Source organism: Temnothorax nylanderi, unplaced genomic scaffold (assembly GCF_030848795.1).
Source record: "Temnothorax nylanderi isolate EJ_2023f unplaced genomic scaffold, tnyl_v1.0 TNYL_tig1474_pilon, whole genome shotgun sequence".
Classification (NCBI taxonomy): domain Eukaryota; kingdom Metazoa; phylum Arthropoda; class Insecta; order Hymenoptera; family Formicidae; genus Temnothorax; species Temnothorax nylanderi.
Genome location: NW_027250536.1, coordinates 4,565 through 13,036, shown reverse-complemented (window position 1 = coordinate 13,036; position 8,472 = coordinate 4,565). Strand labels below are relative to the sequence as shown.

Below are 8,472 nucleotides of genomic sequence, written 5' to 3'. Positions count from 1 at the left end.
GTAATGGAAAAGAAAAAAATCAGTCAAAAAGTGTTCAAAAATCACATGGGAACCATCTTTTGCCTAGACCTCCATCAGTTTATCAAGTAATTACAGAAGTATTAATGTCTAGAAATTAATTTTTTAAATGCATAATTTAGAAAAATAATACAAAAATACTTATACTTGTTATAAAATTAGTTATTTATAAGAATTCGTATGAACATATTTATATACATTTATTTCAAATAGTTACTTATACTTACTACCTTTTGTTAGATAAAAAACATTTTAAAAAATAACATTAAAAGAATAACATTTTTATTTCATTAAATGTTACGTTTATTTTTAATAGATGATGAATCTGAAGAAGAAGACATACGTGTAACGCCAATTACCAATATACCGCAAATTGCAGAAGGATCTGCAAGTGCATCAAATAATACAAGAAATATTTCATCTGCGACAAATTCATATTCCAAACGTAACTAAACAATCCACTAATGTCTCTGGCAAATTAAGTAAGAAAAAAATTGTTACAACCTGCATGTTATAATTGTTATCAAATATAAATTTATTATAATCTAAAATTTAAACATTAACAGCATTTGAAAAGAAGTTAATGACTTTGCTAGTAGAAATAAAAGAGCAAAATACACAAATATTAGCTTTACTAAAGAGAAAGGATGAGTCACGTTTTACGCCAGGTATACCATTAAATATACCGGTACAATTTCCAATAGATACTCTGGAACACGTAGTAATTTTAGATGACTATTTAAAGGAAGATGAAAATTTGAATACTTTGGTAAATATTAATTATAAATATCTTTTAAACATTATATACATATATCTTATTATTTTAAAAATGATGTAAGGATGGTTCTTTTCAGACATTGTATTTAGCTACTTTGGGTGGTAAAGATACGACTGCTTTAACCAACAGAATAATGAAGTTTTTATTTACTAATAAATTAGCTAAAGAGTTCTCTTTTTTTGGAAAACGCAACAATAAAAAAAAGTTTTTGGACTTTAAATTAAAATCAGCAGTTGTTAGTAAGTTCTTATTCTTATTGCTACACTGTACATTTAATTTGAAAATATATACAAATTTATTACAATGTGCTATATTATTAAAGATGCTGTGAAAAGCTGCCATGCAGGCGCAACTGATCGCGACGTTGAGGATATTGTGAAGGTATGGTTAAAACATGCACCACAACGTTTCAAAAATTTACAAAGCAAGATTGGCCAAAAATGATTTGTCATCGTTTCTATTTCCACTACTAATAAGCATAAAAATATACTGTAAACATCACATTTAAAGATATAATTTAATATATCTAGATATATTTTAAATATAATAGATATAGAATGTGTTAGAAGGTTCAGAGGATGGATAGTCAGGGTCGGTTAAAAGGCACACGGCAATGTACAATGGCACTCTCAATTTATTATAAAGAGACAATACTTCGGGCGACGTGCTTTCTCGGAAAACGATCACGAGGGAACGGGGAGAGAGCGAGTAGATTGCGCGGGCAGCGCGCTTAAGTCATTGGTAAAGAACAATAGATGTCAGTGCTCTATATGCGAAGAGTGATCGTGGGTCGTACAAATACGCGTCGCGCGCTAACACCCCCCCTCGATCTGCGATCAGTCTTCTTTCCTGGGAATGCGTTGAAGTCCGGACATCTCGGTGCATCTCAAATGTTTAGGTCTGGGAAGTCCCTTCGTGAGCATGTCCGCAGGCATGTCGTCTGTTGAAACGTGAGTAATCTTCAAAAGTTTGTGGCTCAGAGCTTCCCGGATGAAGTGATGACGCATGTCAATATGCTTGCTCCGAGAATGATAGACTGGGTTTTGAGCTAACTTCAATGCTCCCAGATTGTCGTTGAAATAGTAATGTCAGCTAGGTCATGGAAACCCAGCTGCTCCAGAAATCTGCGTAGGTAGATAGCTTCTTTGGCACATTCCGTCAGCCCCATGTACTCCGCCTCCGTCGAAGATAAGGCGACCGTCGGTTGCTTCCTGGAATCCCAAGAAATGGGACTGCCGGACAGCTTGAATAGAAAGCCTGTATAAGATCTCCGATCTTCTCGACAGCTGCCCCAGTCGGCATCAACGAAGCCTTCGATGGGCCTGGAATCTCTTCGGTATGTAAGTCCTAGATCTCTGGATCCCTTTAAGTAACGGAGGACTCGTTTGGCTGCGGTCCAGTGCTCCTTGCCGTAACAGTTATTGAATTGTCCTAAATAACTGACAGCAAAACTTATGTCGGGACGCGTCGTGACAGCTAGGTAGGTCAGGGCGCCCACGAGTTCCCGATAGGGAAGATTTGACTCTTCCTCACTTGAATCATCCTTCTTGGTCAGCTTTACACAAGTGTCCACCGGAGTGCTGACTGGATTGCAGTCGGTCATCCCAAAACGCTTGAGTATGTCGTCGATATAGCCCCGTTGATGCATGGTCACCTCGTTTAGACCAACGTTGAACTCCACGTTGAGGCAATAGCCCACCTCGCCAAGGTCCTTGATGTCAAATCGATTAGACATCTCCTCACGAAACTTCGCGATGACCGATAAGTTGCGGGATGCGAACAAAATGTCGTCAACGTAGACGACGATAATAGCGAGGTCATCTCCTTCTCCAATAAAATACACGCAGGGGTCAGCATCGGAAGGGATGGCTCCGAATTCCTTTAATGTATGGTCTAGTTTCTCGTACCAATTTCTCCCGGCTTGGCGCAAACCGTACAGAGATTTCATTAAGAGACACACTTTGTCTCCGCTTAACAAGTCCTGCAACATCTTCTCGGCTTCAAGAGCTAAACTTGGATCGTCCTTATCTTCAGAAATCGTCCTCAAGATCCCGATCAGTGCTTTGGGGTTCCATTAGAATCCGTTCGTCGAGGGTCTCCGTTCAGGTAGGCGGTCGTTATGTCAAAATGATGCATCTTCATCCCAAGACGAGCAGATAACGACGCGATTAGACGTATCGATCCTTGTCGGGCTACCGGCGCAAAAGTCTCCTTAAAATGTAACCCAGGCTGCTGGCTGAATCCCTGAGCGACCAGACGAGCCTTCCGTCTGTGAAGAGTTCCATCCGAGTTGAATTTATTGCGCAAAACAATACGACTCCCAATGGTAGTGGAATTCTTCGGTCGGTCGATGAGTTGCCACGTTTTATTTCGCAGGACGGATTTAATTTCGGATACCATGGCATCATGCCATTCCTCAGCCTCTGGACTCGACATCGCTGTTTCATGGGTACCTCGGACATAAGAGCGATATTTTCTTCAGCATACGCGACTTCCGCAACAGCTGGTGAATAAATCTTACGGGGTCTTCCCCTTTCCCCGGTTCTCAAAACTCTCGGTCTTCCTCGTCCCCTGGACGAAGCTCGTAACGGCTCTGGTGGAGTCTCTTCGTCGTTGCCTTCTTCGTTGGCCTGTTCCTCGTCAGGAGATGATAACTCAATGTCGATGAACTCAGGTTCCTTATCCGTCTTCTCGGTCAAAGCTTTCCCCTCTTGTTCACCATTTAGTAAAGGAATGGGACTCTCGGGACGTGACTTCATGTCCTCGATAAACTTAACGTCGCGAGATACAATGACCTTACTCTCTTCGGGTAGCCATACCCTAAATCCTTTGGATTCCGTGGAGTAGCCCAAGAAGATACCTTCCTTGGAGCGTGGATCTAATTTTCCTCGATTAGGTTCTCTGCTCAGGCAAAATAAACGACATCCGAATTCCTTGAAGTGTCCAACATCAGGTACGTTCCCGGTCCATAGTTGATATGGCGTTAGACCATTAAGGCTTCTTGATGGACATCGGTTCCGAATGTAATTGGCCGTGTTAACCGCCTCGGCCCAAAACTTAGGAGGTAGTCCTGACTGCGTAAGTAAACATCTCGCCATATCCAGTAGGGTGCGGTTTCGCCGCTCTGCGATCCCGTTTTGCTCGGGATTGTATGGGACCGTAAGTCGCCTGGTAATGCCTTTTTCTCTCAAGAAATTATCGAAGTCCTTGCCTGTAAATTCCAAGCCATTATCAGTCTGAAAGCACTTGACCTTTTTACCTGTTTGGTTTTCTGCAAGTGTGATAAACTCCTTGGTCGCCTGAAGAGCCTCATTTTTGTGTCGCAAAAAACGAACTTCGCTCCATCTCGAGTGATCATCTATGAACTCGATGAAGTATCTCGCCTTCCCCATAGACTCGACCCGGAAGGGGCCACATACATCCGAATGGATCAAATCGAGAAGTTCCGAGACTCTGTTGGACTTCTTTGGAAATGCTGCGCGAGTCATCTTTCCCCTGAGACAGACTTCACAGGTGAGTTCCTTTGCAGAATCGAACTTTAAACCGTTGATGGTTCCGTGTCGCTGAGCTTCGATGAGATCCCTCGCGTTTACATGACCGAGCCTACGGTGCCACAGCTCAAAGTCCGAGAGATTCTCCGATGTAGATAACGCACAGCTTGGCTCTGAAGGTTTATCTTGTCTGGATTCACGTGCGAAATATAAACCGCCGATCCTGTCCGCGACCAGTTTGACGCTTCCGTCTCCGTCTAGTACCTTCGCGTCCTTCTTGGTAAACATAACGTTGAAGCCGTTATCCGTTATTCTGCTTACGGACATTAAATTTGTACGTAGATCCGGAACGTGTAGAGTCTTGTTTAATGACAGGAGCTTATTCTCGCCGTATACGTCGGCCGTCACCATCACCTTGCCCTCAGCGGTCGTTTCGGTTGAAGCACTGCTCGCCAGATTCAACTTTCCCGGTCTTGAATCGCTTACTTCACAAAAAGCTTCTATCTCGCCGCAAAGATGTGTAGAAGCGCCGCTGTCCAAACACCACATTCGACGTGGCTCAATCGCGCTGGCTTGTAGAGCGACGTCTGCACATAATGACACCTGCTCGGCACTTTTTGCTGACTGATTCTTATCGGACTTCGAAGGGCAATTTGCGGCCTTGTGACCCTGCTTGTTGCACTTATAGCAGCGAATTTTACTGCTCTTGTCGTCTGCTTGCGCATTGTCCTTACGCTCGTGCGCGGTCGATTTGTTGTCGCGTCTTCGGCCCTTGTACTTATTGACGAACATTGCCTTGGCGCCAGCGTTGTGTGCCTCGCCCTTTCGCGCCTCGTTCTCCTCGACGATCTTAATACGCAGGGTATCGGGTGTGGGCAATTCGTCGCGAGCTTCAATAGCGCATCTGAAATTATCGAAACTCGCCGGCAGGCTATATAGAAGCATCGTTGCCAGTACATCAGGATGTATGTCGACCTGCATATCTGTAATTTGTCGACTGCATCGAAAAACTTACTCATATGTTCGCGAACGTCGCTGCCTTCCTCCATTCGATGAAGCATGAGCCGCTTTAGTAATGTAGCTTTCCTGGCGGGTCCTCGCGATTGGTATGTTCCCTCTAATTTCAGCCAGACATCGCGCGCAGTAGTGCAGCCTTTAATCTGCTTCAGCTCAGAACTGCCGATCGCCAAAATGATGTCGGATTTCGCCTTAGCATCGCCCTTTTCCCACGCTTTCCGTACGGCTTCCGTTGCGGCGTCGCCGGCCACAACCTCAGGCTTCGCTAGTTCACCGCTCACGTACGACCAGGCATCGTTTTTGACAAGGAGAGCTTCCATATGGAGCTTCCATGTATCGTAATTGTCCTTTCCGAGACACTCGATACGCGTCACGCCCGCGGTGTTCATGATTGAACAGGTTAACTTTTGCCGTAACCGACAGTATTCACTATTTCGACTATCGCGGCGCACCTGGGCCCATAACCTGTTAGAAGGTTCAGAGGATGGATAGTCAGGGTCGGTTAAAAAGGCACACGGCAATGTACAATGGCACTCTCAATTTATTATAAAGAGAAATACTTCGGGCGACGTGCGTTCTCGGAAAACGATCACGAGGGAACGGGGAGGAGAGCGAGTAGATGCGCGGGCAGCGCGCTTAAGTCATTGGTAAAGAATACAATAGATGTCAGTGCTCTATATGCGAAGAGTGATCGTGGGTCGTACAAATACGCGTCGCGCGCTAACAGCTTATTTGCTACAACGACATAACTAAAAAAAATTGTCATTTTTTAATTGTTTGCTAAAGAATGAAAATTCAATACACTGAATAAATAATACATAGCTAGAGATACTTTCATTCTTTTACAATCAGTTATTATTACACAAAAATTACATTTAAAAACAATATTACAAAATTTTAATGATTTAAAACATTTAAACTCATTTTCTGACTTTGTTTTTCGAATCATGTCGTTGTTGTAGCAAATGAGCGATATAGTTATAAAATACTTTTAATACTAAAAAATTTTTAAATCAAATTTTCTTTTATATGTATATATATTTTATGGGTTTTGTCGTCACATGTTTAGGATTATACACGACACTCCTATAGTCTCCACAATAACTGTTTTGATCCCTAAATCTACAATAAAGTACATATGTGTCCCTTATTTTGAGCCACTAAAATGCTACGAGCTCGTCAAAACATCAGAAAACTTAGGTTATACATGTCTAGACATGGATGTCTTATTACAGAAATAATACTTTTAATCAGCTAACATAGCTTGAACACGTGCCGACGAGGCCGTGAAAACTTTTATCGCGAGATCATTCGCGACGTGATAATGCGAAGAGTGGGCAGATAGATGTTTTAAATGATATCTGAAGGATAACACAAGACATAACGGCAAATAAGAGCAGGTACTTTTTTACTTTTATAGTAGCCCCTATGCCCTATGACAGCAGACGCTAGCGAAAGGGGGGAGGAGAATTACGCTAGCTCCCTTGAGAGAGAAATTCACACTCAATGGTTTATATGCCTGATCTATGCTCTTGGTTACACTGTGCGAATAGATTAAAGTCGATGTGGCGGTTGCCGCTGGAGAGCAATTATTAAAACCACATTGTGCCAATGACAGGCACTATTTTCTATTGCTAGTTCTCATCCACGTGGTTTATGTCGATTTTCTTTACGTCGGACGCGAAACGCGTTTCGCTTCTAATTAAACCGTTCATTATATTCGTGGCAATGAGCCGGGCATCGCTTTTAATGGCAATACACAACCCTCGTATCTAACTTAATTACTTTAAGCATTTCGCATTATAGAAGTGTGAAAATAGACGTGCAAATGTTCGTAAAAGAGACTAAGAATTGTATAAAAATTATTATTTTTAAACAATGTGACAATTTCATCGTAAAGAGAAAGTTAGTTTTTGTGTATATATATATATATATATATATATATATATATATATACTTATTTCACAATAAAATTATCACATTCTTTAAGTAATATGTATGTATGTGTGTGTACACAGATATACGTTGGTTTCATCTTTTATAGTTCGCACTTTTACATTTATATCATGCGTACTACATAATTAGATTCTTATATAGAAGAAAAGTATACGCGATACAAAAAATATACAAATAATACGTGATTATTTTCTCTGGTCTTTTCTCAAGCAAGAACTTCAAAAATTTATTTATATTTTATGTTTTATTATGTAATACTTATGGCAATATACAAAATATATACAGCTAATGCCAAAATTTTCTTTATAAAATTTCTACCGTTAGAACGTAATTTTTCAACAATTCTCTAATTTGTCGAGGTAAATGGTTTGATACTTCTACGTTTTAGTAATAATTCTTTTTCCTTATTAATATACTAGTAGACTTACTAGTAGACATATTACTAGTAGACAAGTAAGTTTTATATTTTATCAGTATAAATTTTTATACTTTTATATTTTTAAATAAATTTTTGATCGCGAGTTTTATCTCAAAATTTGTCACAAAATCTATGGATTTTTTTTTTAAATTCAATTTCCGGTCACAGCATAATATTCGTACGCTCCAATGTAAATACATAAATGTGCTCTTATAAAATTTTATTTTCTTCTTTCATATTGTGAGTAACCGGAAAAAATAACAGGAAAATATTTGAGACAAGGTTTTAAAAAGGAACGATGTCAAAGGACCTATGTCAGCATCGAACGTATTAAAACTTTACATAAATACCAAAACCCTTGTAATTATGCATACTTGTTGCACTTATGATCTTTTTGTAGTAAGATGCTGTGATATAAAAAACGTAATAAAGTTTTTAATTAATATAAGAGAGACACAATTAACATAGACCTTTTATATCTCAATCTTTAACTCTAATTATGCAAGTCCTTATTATGTAGCAGCTTCATGAATGCATGAACGTCGTTGTCTATCGCAGAAATATAAATCAATAAACGAGCAGCGACAATTCTGGTGAGCGGCTTGGAAAATTTGCCTTCGAAGAGATAACAAGAAAGCAGAATGAGAATGTAATCCGATTATGAGTACACTTCCTGTTTCTGTTAACATTAATTTATGTATAACATTACTATCATGCTTGTCACGTAATTTAAATGAGTAATATTTTATGAAAACTTCTCTGGAATTCTAGCTTCGCTTAATGACGCTTGTATC

The 8,472-nt window shown here is 40.1% G+C and overlaps 1 long non-coding RNA gene across 2 annotated transcripts; it reads left to right on the top strand.

The window, feature by feature from the left end:
• The first annotated feature begins 356 nt into the window (after positions 1-356).
• LOC139787370 (uncharacterized) lies at positions 357-1,287 on the top strand. 2 transcript variants are annotated; one of them, XR_011722624.1, is made up of 4 exons: positions 357-500; positions 585-787; positions 873-1,035; positions 1,119-1,287. It is a non-coding gene; the product is annotated as an uncharacterized lncRNA (long non-coding RNA). The 2 variants fall into 2 exon arrangements; XR_011722623.1 differs by having other exon boundaries at positions 585-1,035.
• Positions 1,288-8,472: the final 7,185 nt, after the last annotated feature.